This window comes from Cynocephalus volans, chromosome X (genome assembly GCF_027409185.1).
Source record: "Cynocephalus volans isolate mCynVol1 chromosome X, mCynVol1.pri, whole genome shotgun sequence".
In the NCBI taxonomy this organism is placed as follows: Eukaryota; Metazoa; Chordata; class Mammalia; order Dermoptera; family Cynocephalidae; genus Cynocephalus; species Cynocephalus volans.
In genome coordinates this window covers 22,994,627-23,012,495 of record NC_084478.1, presented here as the reverse complement: position 1 = coordinate 23,012,495, position 17,869 = coordinate 22,994,627, and the positions used below count along the sequence as shown (strand labels likewise).

At 33.5% G+C, this 17,869-nt stretch overlaps 1 protein-coding gene across 8 annotated transcripts in view; it reads left to right on the top strand.

The window, feature by feature from the left end:
• LOC134367693 (uncharacterized) overlaps positions 1 to 17,869 on the top strand; it is a 311,105-nt gene that overhangs the window by 17,118 nt on the left and 276,118 nt on the right. The window contains exon 1 of one of the 8 annotated variants that reach the window (XM_063084432.1): positions 11,261 to 11,329. The exons of the other annotated variants lie outside the window; for them this stretch is intronic. The gene's annotated coding sequence lies outside the window, so the exon portion shown is untranslated. Of the gene's footprint in view, positions 1 to 11,260; positions 11,330 to 17,869 lie in introns of those variants that run through there. 8 annotated transcript variants of the gene reach the window in all.

The window sequence follows — 17,869 nt, the reverse complement described above, 5'->3', positions numbered from 1 at the left end:
TCAGCATTGGAAAGATGGTGCTATATTTCTCCTGTTCTCCACTATAACCACTGATTTTATTTTCTTATCTTTCTTATAGTATTGATTTCGTGTAAAGTTTATACCAGTCTCATAATATAATTGAGAAGCATTTCTTTTATCCTAAATTTTTCTCTAATTTCATTTTTTTAAAGAATTTACTGATTTCATGTAACTTGAATTTTATCAGCGTAAGGTTGCTTAAAATATTATGTGTATGTCTCAAGGATCTGGACAGATAATTCTCCATTCCTGGTAATAATGTCTGGTTTTTGTGTTGATAAGTGTCTCAAGTGTTCATCATTTTTAAACCTATTACAGAAAAGAAAAACAACAAAAGTAACATCTAAAAACAACTTTTGGATTTGTTGATTCTGCTTTTTGTAACTGAAAATATTTCATCCATTGATCTTAATTTTGTTTTTCATTTTTTTTAGATTAAGATTACTGGGTAATTTTACAAATACTTGAGCTTGTTTATCAGATTTACAGATTTTAGTACTTCCTGTTTTAAATTTAATGATCTGAAATTTCTTTGCGACACATATTTGGAGCATACTGCACATTTGGAACAATTCTTTGAGGTATAGTTGATTTAAAATAAACCACACAATTTTAAAGTCATCAAAAAAGTTTAAAGACTTTCATGTGTTAATGAAACTGTCATCACAATCAAGATAACATAAACATCCTCTCCTCTTCCACCAAGGTTCCTTATGAACCTCATATTGTTCCCTTCTCATCTTGCCAAAGCCATCCATCCTTTCCTGTGTTATGGATATTCTTGAAGGTGTCTTTGTATGGATGTAAATTTTTATTTATTTATTTATTTATTTTTTAATTTCATGGAACTGAAAGGCTAGATCACATGATAGTGGTGCCTTTCAGATACTTTAGAATTTGTGTAAATGTTCTGCAGTGAACATACTGTGTGTTAAATCCTACCAGCAGTGTAAAAGAGTCACCTTTGATTAAGTACTTGTCAGCACTTATTATGGTTAGTATTTTTCATTGTTTCTCATTTAGCAGGTGTGTAGTGGTATCTCACTGTTGCTGTAAATTGTGTGGGAATCACCAAGTCTTAGTTCTTTCTGTTCCAGACATCCTCATTATATGGAGAAAATGGATCCCAATCCTGATGCTAGTCCTTTCCCACCCCATTCGCTTTCTGCATGTGTGGGTACTTTTGATTGCAGGCTGGATTTTCTGTATGAAATAGTGTAGAGATAACTGGAGTTTCTGGGTGATTTTATCATTCTCTGGCATACGTTTGCATTTGACAGGCAGTTAGGGTGGGGACAGTTAATCAAGCTGCGGTCAGAAATTGAGTCCTTTTAAAGCTGGATCTCGAGCTTTGTGTGGAGTTTTCTATTTTAGGTTTATATTGACCTTAGGACATAACCCCTTGGTGATGCCAAATGAACCCTTGGTTTGTTTTCTGTGATTCGTTTTGTCTGTCAACTGTCAGGTTTAATCGGTGTCCTCTTGGTTGGGTGAGACTGCCAGAAGTCTTTCTCAGCTGCTTAGCTGCTCAGCTCCAACTTTCTGCTGAAGCCTCCTGGATCCTCACTCACATCCTTGGAATCAGCAAAAGCCTTCAAGGGAGAAGTGGTAACAAATGTGAGTGGTTCTCATGACAAAGGCTTCTCTCCTAATTGAGATTCTGTCTTTTTGAATGCTTTCTTCCTTTGATTTGTGGTGCCTTCAAACAATATCTTTAATATCTTCCAGCTTTCCTATTTTTTCTCAGTAGGATGTTTGAGCTGAAAAGGCTGGTGTGCTATTAGAGCAAGTTTTTTTTTTATTTCTACAAATGCTAGTTTTTGAAATAGTTTTGAATCTGTACATTTTATTTCTTTTATAGAAAGTTAATTCAGTCTATATGTCCATAAGATAAACAATTGCTGTTAAGGCAAATGATCTTCCTAAAGAGTGCATTTCTTTATTATCATTATACCTAGTTATTTTAAGTTAAAATTTTTTATAGATTCAATAAATTTTCCTGTAGTTTTTAGCATTCACCAGGTATGAGTCCTATTATGCAAGTACTTTCATTGAAGTACAGTCTGTTAGGAAACAAAAACAGTAAATAATGTGTATAATAAAAAGCTAAGTTTGGGGGATTGAATTATACAGCCACAGTAACCAGATTACTACCTACACCGGGACGAATGGTTGCTCTAGGGATTGGCACATCAACATTTATCTTAGCCTAGTGTACTTCGAGTTATGTTTGTACCACTCCATGTAAATATACCCTCATGACTTCGTCCTTTCTTTTAATCCTTTTTACTTTGTGGTCTTGTTATCATATATTTTACGTATACAATACTGTTTTTTTTTCGGTTTTTGCTTTATACATTGAAATGCATGTTAAAAACAATTGAAAAATTGTCTTGTATTTCCCCATACATTTTATTTTATTAATGAGTAGTAGACTTTATGTTATAGCAGTTTTAGGTTTGCAGAAAAATCGAGCAGAAAATACCACCCTACACACATACAGACTTTATCCTATTATTAATATCCAGCATTGCTGGTACAGTTATGAACCAATATTGATACACTATTATTAAGTGAAGTTTACATTAGGATTCCCTCCCTGTGTTGTATAGTTCTATGGGTTTTGCTAAATGTATAATGTCATGTATTCACTATTGCAGTATCATACAGAATACTTTCGCTGCCCTAATAAGCATCTGTTTTCCACCTGTTCATCGGTGCATCTCTCTCTCTCTCCTTGTTACCCTCGTAACCACTGGTATTTTTTTTCCTGTTATCTCAAACATTTATTGTTTCTTTGTTTTGGGTGCATTCAAGATCCTCTTTTCCAGCTGATTGAATGTATACAATAAATTGTTGTTAATTACAGTCACCCTGCAGTGCTATAGAACACTAAATCCGATTCTTCCTACCTAGCTCTAATTTTGTATTTGTTAATCAACTCTCACTATCCCCTACCACTTTATCCTTCTGCTAAAAACTTGTTGCTTTGCCCACGGAATTGTCACCCCACGTCCCCTGAGTGACGGAGCCACAAAGGATTACTCATAGCCCATCTCTTCTGAGCAGTGAGAAGCACCAAAGTGGTTAACTTCCCCAGAACCCTCAAGCGAGAGGCATCCCTTCCTTAGGAAGTCAACCCCGAATGGGGTTCTCTTCCTGCATTTATTTTCCAGAGCAGGTGCTCGCTTCGGCAGCACATATACTAAAATATTTTCCAGAGCAGGAAGTTACAGGAAGAGAACAAAGGTGGGTTTATAGTTTAACAATATTGGCTGGTACCTTTCAGTGAAACAAGTCAGATGACATGCCCTTAGACAATTAAGTGATCCACCACCAAAAGCTTGATCTTAGCAAACATTCCTTCTCTTTCCAGAAATTTTCCAGTATCTTCACATAACAATCAGTAATCTTTCTGTCCTTGAGCCAGCAGCCTTGCTGTCCCACAAATCTTTATCTTACAGCAGACTTTATAGCCTGAGGAAAATGTCCAGTCCTCTGCAAGGTCAATATTTGAAACTGCATGGCTTTAGAAAACCAGGACCTCTGAAGAACATTTGCTTTAAGAATCCTCTGCAAAAATTCAACATGGTAATCTCTGGTAAGCACCATTCTTATCTCTACTTACCCATGATCAACTTTCTTTGCTTCCAGATATGAGTGTGAACATGTAGTATTTCTCTTTCTGCTCCTGGCTTATTTCATTTAACATAATATCCACCAAGCTCACACATGTGCCCATGTCAGGATTACATTCTTTTTAATGGCTAAATAGTATTGTGTGTTTACATACCTCATTTTCTTTATCCATTCATCTGTGGATAGATACTTAGGTTGATTCCATATTTTTGTGATTATAAATAGTGCTGCAATAAAAATGAGTGTGCACACATCTCTTCGATATACTGATTTCCTTTCCTTTGTTTAAACGTATATCCAATAGTGGGGCTGTTGGATCACATTTTAATTCTATTATTAGCTTTTTGAGAAACCTCCATCTTGTTTTCCATAATGGCTGTATTAATTTGCATTCCCACCAACAGTGTGTAAGAATTCCACTTTCCGTGCATCCTCGTCTGCCTTTGGTATTTTCCGTCTTTTAATGTTAGCCATTCTACCTGGAATGACATGATATTGCATTGTAGTTTTGATTTGCATTTCCCTGAAGATTACTGATGTTGAGCATTGTTTCCTATACCTCTTGGCCATTTATATGTCTTCTTCTGAAGCATGTCTATTCAGCTCATGTGCCCATATTTTAATTGGATTATTAGTTTGCTTGTTTTTTGCTGTTAAGTTGTTTGAGTCCTTTTTATATTCTGGATATTAATCCTTTGTCAGATGCATAGCTTGCAAATACTTTCTCCCATTCTGCAGGTTGTCTCTGTTGATTTCTTTTCTCTGCTGTGCAGAAGCTGTTTAGTTTGATGTAATCTCATTTGTCGGTTTCTTGGTTTTTGTTTTTATTCTTTTGTTGCCTGTACATTTGAGGTCTTGTTCATAAAGTCTTTTCCCAGACCAATATTCTGAAGCATTTCCTCTATGTTTTCTACAAGTAGTTTCATAGTCTTTGGTCTTACATTTAAGCCTTTAATTCATTTTGAGTTTATTTTGCATATACTGAGAGATAGGGTCTAATTTCATTCTTACGCATATGGGTATCTAGTTTTCCCAGCACCATTTATTGAAGTGACTGTCCTTTCCCTAATGAATATTCTTAGGGTCTTTGTCCAAAATCAGTTTTGATTTGATCATCACACACTGTACACGAATACTCGTAAGTCAACTCTGAACCCCATAAATATGTAAAAATACAAATAATAATAAGAAGAAATCATTTCTGGGAAATATATAATTTGTGATGTGCAACAGAAAAAAAATTACTCAAGATTTTTAAAAAATTATCAATAAATTATTTTATAATCTGAAAAAAGAAGAGAGGAAACTAGTTGGCTGTAAATATGTGGCTTTATTTCTGGGTTCTCTATTCTGTTTTATTAGTTTCTAGTCTTTTTTTATGCCAGTATCATGATGTTTAGGTTTCTATAGTTTTGCGGTATATTTTGAAGTCAGGTACTGTGGTGCTTCCAGCTTTGTTCCCTTTGCTCAGGTTTAATTTGGCTATTGGGGTGTTTTTGTGGTTTCAAACAAATTACAGTAGTGTTTTTTCTATTTTGTGTGAAGAATGTCACTGGCACTTTGATAGGGATTGAGTTGAATCTATAGGCAGCTTTTGGTAGTGTGGTATTTTTCACATTATTGATTCTTCCAATCTGTGAATGCGGAATGTCCACGTCTAACCATTTCTTGATGTCTTCAATTTCTCTCATCAGTGTTTTATAGTTTTTCTTCTGCAGATCTGTCATTCCCTTGGTAAAATTTATATTTAAGTAGTTTATGTTTTTTGTAGCTGCTGTAAATGGGATTGCTTTCGTGATTTCTTCTTCAGGTTGCTCATTATTGGTGTTCAGAAACTACTGATTTTTTTATTTTCATTTGTATCCTGCAACTATACTGAATTCATTTATCAGTTTTAAGAGTTTTGGCTGGAGCTTTTAGGATTTTCTACATATAAGATCATGTCATCTGCAAACAAGGACAATTTGACTTCCTCCTTCACAATTTGCATGACCTTTATTTCTTTTTCTTGCCTAATTGCTTCAGTACTGTGTTATGAGCGGTGAGAGTGGGCATCGTTCTTAGAGGAAAAACTTTCAGCTTTTCCACATTTGTGTGATATTAACTGTGGGTGTGTCATATGTACCCTTGATGGTGTTGAAGTATGTTCTTTCTATACCCTGTTTGTTGGGCTTTTTGTCAGAATGGGATATTGAATTTTATAAAATAAATTTTCTGCATTATTTGAGATGATCGTTTGGTTTTTGTCCTTCATTCTGTTGCTGTGATATATCAAGTTTGTTGATTTCCATTTGTTTAACAACCCTTTTGCATTTTAACTGAAGCATAATTGATTATACATATTTTGAGGGTACAATCCCACTTCCGGGAATATACCCAAAGAATGAAAATCATGTTGAAGGGATACCTACGCTCCCATGTTCATCACAGCTTTATTTACGCTGGAAAAAATACAGAACCAACCTAAATGTTGAACCATTCTTGCATCCTTGGGATCAATCCTAAAACAGACAAGAACAAAAACAAGAATAGAAAACTATAGGCCAATATCCCGATGAAAAAAGGTGCAAAAATTTTCAACAAACCGCTAGCAAACTGAATCAAGTAGCCCTTTAAAAAGATCACTCACCACGTATTTTCACATCTTCTTTTTTGTGTGTGTGCTCTTCATTTTTTTCCTTAATTTTTAATTTACATGAAGTGTTGTTTCACTATAGTCTGAAGAACTTGCTACAGTATTACTTGCCTTACAGGTTATCCAGCAGCAAATTGTCTCAGGTTTGATTGTGTGGAGGTTTCTTATGTCATTCTCAGTTTGGAAGGATAATTTTGCTGGATACAGAATTCTGAGTTGACAAACTTATTTTTTCTTTAGCATTGGAAAGATGCTGGTCCGTTTTTCTCCCGCTCTCCGTGGATACTCTTGAGAAAGCAGCCATTGTTTACATCATTATTCCCAGATAGGAAGGCAATGCATTTTTATTTCTCTGGCACATTTAATTTTATTATTTGTCTTTTAGCTGTTTAAGTATGATGTACCACATGCATATCTATTTTGATTTTTTGGTTCCACTAATCTTGGATCTGTAATTAGAATATATTTTTCAAAAGTTGGGAATTTTTGACCTCATTTCTATAAATCATATGTTTTTTTCCCTGATCCATTACTCTTCCTACTCATATTGGACTCTGATTAAAGTATATGTTTGATGATTGAATATTATCTAACAGGTTGCTATAGGTTTCGGTACTCTTCCCACAGTCAATGGGCACTGCAAGACCTCTGTTATTTCCATTCCTCTCTTAGCCTCACATCCACTTTCTGCTATGCCTTGATGAGTCTTGTGCACATGTTCAGCCCAGGCCCTGACCAAGGACCTATTGTAAACTTCCACACATATTATTGCCTTGGTCCTGTGAACAGCTCCCTCATCTAGAGTGTCATACCACATAAATATCAGCTGCACAGCAGCCTCGACTTTTAATCTCTGTTTCATCAGCTTAACAACTCTGCCATTCTCTACCTGTTTCAAACTCCCTGCCATAGGTGAAATTGCCTCATCCAGAGAGCCTGGGCGAACATAAATCTCACACCTTGGCAATAGCTTGTGTCAGTGAGGAACTCTCATACATAGTTTGTGGAAAGAGAAATTAGAGCCAGGACTCTGGCACAATTTTGGCAGATTCTATTAAGCTGAATAGATACATACAATATGACTCAGTAATTCTACTCTAACTTACATAGTTATCCTAAAAATGCACGTCTGTGCCAAAAACGTGTATAGAAACACTAGTACTTAGTAGCTGGATAAAATCTAAAAGTTCACCATTTCTAAGAATGGGTAAAATAAGGTATATCACACAATGTACTGCCACTCACTAATGAATATGAACAGACTTCTTCTACATACAAACTGTTGTTGTGACGTGATCCCTGCCAGCGCATCCTGCCATGCACTGAATGGAGCAGGGTCTCAGGTCAAGTTGGAAAGGCTAACACATTCCTTGGCTATTTATTGTCATCAGTATTTCCAATAACACCCCTCTTTCTGATTCTAATTGGCTGGTCCTGCGATTTGGGCAGAATTCTTTTTGGATCCTGGGGAGAAAGGAGCCTGTATGGGCCAAAATAGGTTGTTATGCTGGTTTTTGAGAAATACCAGGTCTAGGTCACCTTCTTTTGTAGGGTGGGTGGTCATCAAATGCCTGCTGCTCTGTTATTCCTTCACTTTGCCTCCACTTAGAAGCCTGCCCTCTTCTAACCACTGTTCAGAGTTTCTTTCTAGTTGTGTTTTTTATTCTTTCCAGGGTTTTTGGCTGTATCTAGTGGAAAGGAGCAAGGAGAGACAAGTATACATTATTTGGGGCAGAGAATAACTTCAGCCTAATTTTTTTGAGTTTTACCAATCTTCAGAATGACGAGTATTTCAGGTTTCTTAATGGCAAATATACTCCATCATATGGGTCTAGCACATTCTGTTCATTCATCAGTTGACAGACATTTGGGTTGTTTTTAGTTTTTGCTATTATGAATAATGGTGCTATGAACAATCGGATATAGTTTTTGCATGGACATATGTTTTTAGTTATCTGGAGTGGACAGGTAAGGTTGGAAATTCTGGGTCATATACTAACTGTCTAACTTTTTGAAGAATGACCAAACTGTAGAGCTATATATGAGGATTTCAATTTCTCCTCACCAATACTTATTATCTGTCTTTTTGGTTATACGAATTCTTTTGGATATGAAGTAGTATACCATTGTGGGTTTGATTTGCATTGCCCTAAGGACTAATGATGTTTGACGTCTTTTCATGTGATTATTGACCATTTATATATCTTCTTTGGAGAAACGCCTGTTGGAATTCTTTGCCAACTTTTTAAAAATTGGATTGTCGTTTTCTTATTGAGAACGTTCTTTTCATATTCTGTTTACAGATCCCTTATCAGGTATATGATTTTTAAAGATTTTTTCTTATTCTTTGTTTTGTCTTTTCATTTTCTTAATGATGTTCTTTGAAACAAAAACATGTTCAATTTTGATGAATTACAACTTATCAGTCTTCTATTTTATTGCTTATGCTTTGCTGTCATAATTAAGAAACGATTGCTTAACCTAAGGTAACACATGTTCATTCCTGTACTTTCTTCCAAGAGCCTTTTAGTTGTAACCCTTACATTTAGATCTATGATCCACTTGAATTCCGTTTTCTATGTGATGTGAGGTAAGGGTCCTACTTCTTTCTTTTGCATGTAGATATCCAGTTGTCTCAGTACCACATGGTGAAAATATTCTTTTCCCATTGGTGTATTTCCATCATAAAAATATTTATACTTGCAATCTATAAATATGGTTATTTCTCATTTATTTAAATCTTTAATCATTTCTTTCTACATTGTTATGGGATTTTTGATCTGTAAGTCTTGCATTTTTTTAATTGAATATATTACTAAGTAATTAATATCTTGTGATGTAAACAATTATTTTTCTTAATTTCAGTTTTGGCTTATTCATTGACTGTATAGAAATAAAATGGATTTTGTGTATTTCCTCGTATTCTGCAACCTTGATGAAATTGAACATTATTCTAATTTTTAGTGGAGTTCTGAGAATTTTTTATATACAGTTTAATGTCATCTGCAAGTGGAGGTAGTTTTACTTCTTTCTTTCTAATCTGTATACCTTATGTGTCTGTTTCTTGCTAATGCATATTGAATAAAGTTGGTCAGAGTGGACATATTTATCTTGTTCTTGATATTAGGTGGAAAACATATAGTCTCTCAGTAAGTGTGATATTAGCTGTAGGTTTTTCGTTGATGTATTTTGTCAGGTTAAGGAAGTTCTATTTTATTCCTAGTTTCTTGTCTTGTTAGGTAAATGTGTTGGATATTGTCACGTGTTTTCTCTGCATATCTTGAAATGATGGTATGATTTTTGTTTTTCTGTTAATATGGTGTTTTATAATGATTGATCTTTGGATATTGAAGCTATCTTGTATTCTTAGCATAAATCCTATTTGGTCATAGTGTATAATCCTTTCATATGTTGCTGGATTTAGTTTGCTGGTATACTGTCAAGGATTTTTGCACCTGTATTCATAAGACATACTGGTCTATACTTTTCTTGTGATGTCTTTGTCTGGTTTTGGTATCAGGGTAATACTTTCAATATAGAATGAGTAGGGGATTGTTCTCTCCTCTTAAATTTTCTGGAACATTTTGTGAAGAATCGCTGTTAGTTATTGTTTAAGTGTTCTTTAAAATTTTCCAGTGAAGCCATTTGGGTATGGGCTCTACTTCATGGGAAGAAATTAATTTCAAATTACTAATTTAATACCTTCACTTGTTGTAAGTCTATCCAGAATTTCTTTTTTTTTTTTTTTTTTTTGCGCAGTTAATTACTTCATGCCATTCTAGGAATTGGTCCATTTTATGTAAGTTATCTAATTTTTAGCATGTAGTTGTATATAGTAATCTCTTATTAGCCTTTTTTTTTTTTTTTTTTTTTTTGCAAATTTGAGAGTGATGTCCTTTGTTTAATCCCTGATCTTAGGTATTTTAGCTTTTTTTTTTTCAGCATTTTTTCTTTTGTATTTTATGTGGGAACTTTTCTTTCGATGTATACTGAGGCTAATTCCACATATTTGAAAATGGACTAATTGAAGTATAATTGACATACAAAAAAAGTGCAGTTTTTAAATGTGCAATATGATGCAGTTTATAATATGCCTACACTAATGAAATTATCAGCACAATCAAGATAATAAACATAACTGTTATCTGCCAAATTTCTGTATGGAGTTGTGTAATCACCCCTCCTGACCCTCTCTTTTTAAATTCAGTGTTATTGTTAATATAGTTAGTTTTAAAGTTGTACATCTTGCCATTTGTTTTCTGTTTTTCCCATCACTTTTTATTGTTCTGTTCTTCTTTTTATACCTACTTTTATGGTTGTTAAATTTTTTAATTATTTGATTTGAATTTCTCTTTTGGATTGTTACCTGTGGTGGTTTAAAAATATGCCCACACATTCACTGACATACATTCCACCAAGAGATGGGGTTTGGAGATGGCCATTAGCTCAGTTGGTTAGAGTTGAGCCCTATAACACCAAGGTCATGGGGCCAGATCGCAGTACCCACAAAAACCAAACCAAACCAAACAAACAAACAAACAAACAAGCGAAAGTCATGAAAAGAGAAAGGAGATGGAGCTATGGCCCCTGCTTGGATTCTGGACCAAGCTTAGTGACTCTCTCAGGACCAGTAATACAGTGCAGCAGTTGTGATGCTACATAAATTCTTAGACTGAAGTTCCAGCCCACTGCCATTACTAACTTCTGTCAGTAGAGGGCGCAATCTCAATCTTCCTGCCCAGGGCTTTTCTGGCATATGGGATAGTCTCTGTTTTCATCACGTGCCACTTACTGCAGCCTGTAGAACTTCCTGTAGCAACAGAAATTACTGACAATTCAGTGACAAACTGTCTCAGGTTTGTGTATGTGGATATGTCTTATTTCTTAGTTTGGAAAGAAAATTTTGCTGGATATAGAAGTCTGTGGACTGTTTCATTTGTTCTTTCAGCACTGGAAATATTGTGCTCATTATTTCTGGTACTCCATGGATTCTGTTGTGAAGGCAGCCATCTTTAAATCGTCATTCCTGGACAGGTGATGTATCTTTAGTTCTCAGAGAGTTTCCTTTTGAATTGAATTGCTTTCACCCTTCCTGACCTGCTCCTTCTAAAGTCAGTGTTACTATTAATATAGTTTGTTTTATAATTGACCATCTTGCTGTTTGTTTTCTACTTTTCCCCTCACTTTTTTCCTGTCCCTCTTTTTGTACCTACTTTTGTGTTTATTGGATTTTTTTATTATTATATTTAAGTTGTTCTTTTAGATTTTTATCTGGCAGCTTAAATTTTTCAAATTTTAATAGCTATTTTCAATAGCAATTCAATTCAAATTTTCCCATCTGTGTAAATAAAAGGATAATTTATTTGATTGTAAATAGCAACAAAACAAAAGCTAATAAAACCCCACATATAGAGAAAAACAAAAGTCAAACGTCCCATTTTTTAATTTCTCACTAAAAAACATTAAAAATCTGCATCGATTATATGTACACACATTAAATGAATGTAAGCACATTTACAAGCATATATTAAAGTCAATCGTCATAATTGTTGATCTGATGTTAATGTTGAATAGTGTGAGAAACTGTAAGATGACACACTTGTGTTACCCATAGCAAAATAATTTAAATTACTTTATATAATATATAATAACTTTATGCTTTGGAAAACATGTTCTATTAGTGAAATGATTTATGTAAACAGAGTGCATATCAGAACCAATTCAGTAACAAGGAATGTATAGAATGTAAGTGAAAGTAACAATTTATGCATATATTTATGTACATAATATGTAATAATTTTCGTATGTAAATAATTATAAAATGACACACTCTAATAAATGATATTAGTAAAATTCATATATGAAATACACAATAATAAGTATTAGTTGGCTATTAGTATCAAAATACTTAATAATTAGTGTAAATGAAATATCAAGATATCACATTGTTATCCATTGATACCAGATTCTGGAGAGCACATAAATACTATTGTTTTGGAAATCAATATGATATTTTTACAGAATATTTTAAATTCACCTATCCTATTCCACAGTAGTTGCCTTTCTATGACTGTATTTGACAGAACTCTTCTTGAAAAGTGCATAAAAATATGGATATCAAAAGGCAAAACTGCTATTTTTAATAAAATAAGATGAGTTGATACCATAAGTACTATGCAGATTTTACACCCAATCAGGTAAATCTTTAATAATTATAGACGATATCTTCATTATATAGTGTTAGTGAAAAAACAAGCAAACTCTAATTTTTCCACGTGTTTCCATGTACATAAATGTATTATTTATGTATGTATATAGTGATATGTATATGTGTTAAATTATGCACTTCACTGCTAATCATGATTGGTCCTGTGAAAGATTATGAGTCTGTATTTTTTGGAAATTTGACATTGAGTGAACATTTTATTTGTAATTAATAAAGGAAAATAAAATGTTTACGTGACAGCATATTAGTAATGATTCTTTTGGGCGATCTTTTTTTATTCTTTTAATGACTACATTACAGTACAGGTAAGAAGTTATGCTTAAAGCCAGAGTTGGAACAGAGGTATAAAGGAAAAAAAAACAATAAGAGAAATATCGAAAATTTATGTGGAGAAATAATTTTTAATTTAGTTGTGATTGATTTATAAGAAGCTGACCTCTAATTAGTCATTGAAATCATTAAAGCGGAGGCCATAAGAGAAATTGTCACAAAGAATGATTTGTTTGTTGTTCTGCTAGGATTAAATGTCAAGTGTAAGCTAGAATTTACCTAATATTCATGAGCCACTGTTGTCATGATATCAGAATAATTGACAACAATAATTAGGGTTAAAATCTTCTCAGTTTTTATCTAATTAGTAAAGGAAAAAAGACTTAAAATATAGCCTTGTTGTGCAGGGTTTTCATGCCATTTCTTATGATATCTGTAAAATAGCGAGAATTGTTGTTCTCAGAAAAGTGTGCTTAGATTTAACTGTATGAAATCCAGCAATTTTGCTGGATGCAGTTATTAATTCTAATTTATTACTTGTAAATGGCTTTTAGATATGCTAGAAACATAAACATAAAATCTGTGAACAAAAGTGGGTTCATTTCTTCCATTCCAGTCATTACACATTTTTTTCCCTGCATTTTTGCCCTGGCTATGACCTCTGTAAAATGCTGAATAGATGGAAATAGTAGACACCCTTGTCTCAATCCTGATCTCAGGGTGAGCTTTTCAACATTGCATCACTAATTATGATATTTGCTGCAGTATGCTGAGTTTTTTCTTTTAACTATAACTAGACGGTAAATTTATGAAATGGTTTCTGTGTATTTGTTGTGATCATGACATGATTTTGTCCTTTGTTTTGTTAAAGAGATTCAGTGTGCTAAACCAATACCAGTCCCTCGGATTAAACCCAGTTCGTGCATGGGGTATTATAATTGAAAGTGTCTTTGGATTCCCTTTGTCGAACATATGATTTTTAAAAAAAATTTGTCATGATGCATATTAGCCGTTGATTTTCTTTTATACTAGTGTCCTTATTAGTTAAGTGTAAAGTTGATAATTATCTTACTAACATTCTGTGGAGTGTTTTTACTGTTTTTATTCTGCGGAGATTTTGTGCGTGTTTGGTATTCTTTCTTTCTTAACTGTATGGCACAGTTCACAAAATCAGGCATTAGGCTGTGGAAACTTTGTAGGAAGGATTTTCACTATGGGCTTCAATTAATACACATAAGTATCATTGAGATTTTCTGAATTTCGTGTTTTGTTAAGATGTATTTTTTTTTTTTTGGAATTTTGTCATTTCGTATAATTTCATTTATTATATAAGCATCACCAGCATCTTTAATGATGATCTACTCTACATTTCTGGAATTGATAATGTGTGTCTTCCTTTTTTTTTTTTTTTTTTTCCCAATCAGTCTTGTAAGGATTTATACTTTTTGAACCTTTTCAAAAAGAAAGCAATTAAAAATAAACTGACTTTTGGATTTGTTGATTTTACCTTTTTCTTCTGAGTTTCATTAACTGATTCTAATTTTATTATTTTATTTCAATTATCTTTTGGTTTACATCGACTCTATTGTTCCCAAGTTTTGAGGTGGCTGTCAGACCTTAAATTTTCAGGATTTGGTCTATTGCTTTTAATGCTGAAATGTTTCTTTAGACTCATATTATGATGGGTTCTACACATTTTTAGCAACTTTATTTTGTTATAGTTGACATAAAATTAACTACAGAACTTTGTAATAATATAATGTTTTGAGATATGTACATATTTGTGAAACCATCATCACAATTAATAGAATGAACATATTCATTCTTCACCCAGGTTTCCAGGTGCACCTTTGGATTTACCCCTTCTGGTCCTGCCCGGGCCCTTCCCCATTTTTCATACTCTGAAAATTTTAATACAATCCTGATGTGCACAGACACTTTCATTTTTCATGGAAAGCATCAAGGAATAGAATGGCTGGATCCCATGATATTTGTATGTTTAAGATATTTTAGAAAATGTCAACCGTTTATAAACAGTAATTTTCCTTCTAGGGCTACAGTCAACAAAGCTACTCGTAAATGTTCATAAAAATTTGGTTAAAAAATGACAAGAGATCTATTTTTAAGTAAATTATATTTTATTCAAAGCATGAATATTATGGTTTATAGCATTTAAAGCTTTGCAACCAATCAGGTAGTTCTTATACATTAGCCGAAGATATGTCCAAGTTATATCACTAACGAAAAAAGAAAGTAAATTGTAGTTTGTTCCATACGTGTGTGCATTTGTATTACTATATCATATGTGCAAGTGAATGTGTATGTGTATATCTGTTCATATAAAACTTCACTGCTGATCATTATTACCTCCGTGAAGAGATATGATCTGCAATTTTGGAAATTTTACACCGAGCACCTGCTAAATTTTTAATTTGTAAAAGGAAATCAAAGAAATAGTCACATGAAGGGATATCACTAATGATGTAATTTTCTCCCTTTTAAAGTTGTACAGAATAGATGAGAAGTTATGCTTAAAGACAAACCTAAAAGTGAGACAGAGCAAATATTTAATTAGTAAATGAGATCAATAAACTGGAGGCCATAAGTAAACTTCTCAAAAAGAATGCTTTTTCATTTCCCTTGGATTAAACACCAAGTGTATTATCAAGTCATTTTACATTCTGGGGCATCTATTCACAAGGATTCAGAAAATACGACAACAATAATCAGGGTTATAATGACTCTCAAATATTATCTAATAAGCATATTGAAAAAACATTTAAATATAACCTTTTTGTGTAGGTTTTTGTGCCATTTCTTAAAATGTGTATAAAAAAAGAAAGAATTGCTATTCTCAGAAAAATGTGCTTATGCCTTTTCCCCCTCTTTGTGTTGCATTATTGCCCTGGCTATGACATCCAGAAAATGTTGAATAGATCTGGTGACAGTAGGCATTCTTCTGTCTTCTGATCTCAGGGGGAGGTTTTCCATATTTCTCCAATAGTTACAATATTTGCTGCAGCTTTCTAAGTTTTTAAAAATCATAAATTAGTAGTAAATTATGTCCAAAGGTTTTCTTTATCTTTAGTTGTGATAGTGATATGATTTTACTCCTTTGTTTGCCGATGTAGTTTGAGTTCAAAATGATAAGACAACAAAAATCTTCTCTTGGATGAAACACATTTTTTGAATAGGGTATTTTTCTTGATCTCTTTGTAAAACGAAAGCTTTACATTTTATTTATTTATTTTTGTTTGTTTTTTTGACATGAGGCATAAAAACCTTTGTAGATTCCCTATGTATAATGTCTTTATCAGCCTGGTCCAAAGTTAATAGGGGTCTCATAAAACATTTTGGGAGTGTTTTGACGTTATTTTTCTGTGGAAGAGGTTGTGCAAGATTGGTGGTTACATCTTTCTGAGTTACATGGAGAAGATAGGGATTCAGGCATCAGGACATGGAATTCATTTGTAAGAAGGTTCTCAGTACAGATGCATTTTATCTAATAAATACAGAATTACTGACATTTCCTAGTTTATCTGTTTTATGAGTGGTGCTTTTATTTTTATTGTTCTTTTTATATTACATGAAATTAAAATTTAGTGGCATAAACTTGATTGTAATATAATTATTGTGTCTCCAGAATCTATAGTGATGATCCCTTCTGTATGTCTGCTGGTGATGCTGGTGGTGCAGGTGGTGGTGTTCTTTTTTGATCAGTCTTGCCAGGGTTTATCTAACATATTTAACCTTAGGGAAAAATCCATTGAGTATTGTTGATTATTTAATATTTTTTAGTTTGATTAATTGATCATAGTTTTAAGTTTTTATTTCAAGTTTTGGTTTATATTCCTCATTTATTTTCTAATTTTGTGTTTTATCAAGTCTTAAATTTTCAGTACATCCTCTTTTGCAATAATGGCATGAATTTTCCTTTATGCCCATGTGTTGATGCATCTACACAGTTTTTGATAACTTATTGAGCTATAATTGATTTAAAGTAAACTGTACAACTTTAAAAGAAACAGTACAAGTTCTAATATTTATATATTTAGGAAATCCCTACCACAAGCAAAATAATGTAAATGTCCATCCGTCCTCATCAAGTTTCTTTTTCGGCCATTGTATTTCTCCTTCCTGTTTCTACTTAAGCCCTTTCACCATTCACATGCTATTAGAAGTCTTCTTGCACAGAACTTCGTATTAACATATGCTTTGGGTATTTCTGCTTGTTTGTTTGTTTCGTATTGTCTTGGAAAAACATGAAGGAAAGAAATGACTGGATTACATGAGAGTTGTATATTTAATTTTTTCTAGAACATGTCAAAGTGTCTTGGGTTGTGAGTGTACTATTTTCCATCCTACCAGCAGTAAGAGTTGCGGTTGCTCTACCTCCTTGCCAGCAGTTGTTATAGTTAGTTCTTTTGATTGTAGCTTTCTTGTCGGTGTGCAGTTGTATCTCACCATGACTGTAAATTACCAGGTCGTATGTCTTTCTGTCTCAGGTACCCCCAGTAAATGAAGAAAATAGATTGTTGGCCTGAAACTAACCCTTTCCCATTACATTTTGCATGTATACTTATGTTTTATTGCATGCTGAATTTTCTGTATGAAATACTTTAAAGATAATTGTATGCTCTGGATCATTTTATTTTTATCCTGGGAGTATTTTGTTTTTGCTTTCAGAGGTGGGGTGGGGTAGTTCATCTCATCTCAATCAGTGATTGAGTCCTTTGGAAGCTGGATGTCATGATTTGGAAAGAGTTTTCATTTTTAGTTTATATCAACACGAAGTAAATATAGCCTATGACGGATGTTGTGTCAATCTTTGGATTGTTTTCCAGATCTTCTCTGCCATAGTGATCCCTGAACTCAATGTGCGTCCCCTGATTAGGTGAGGCTGCTGAAATCCCTGGTCAGGTGCTTAACTTTTCATCTAAAACTTCCTACATAGCATCCTGGCTTCTCAGTCACCTCCTTTGAATTAGTATAAGCCTTGAGGGAAAATGAATATCACTTTGGGTCTTACCATCTGGACTTCTCTTCCAACTGAGATCCAGTCTCCTCCAATGCTTGCT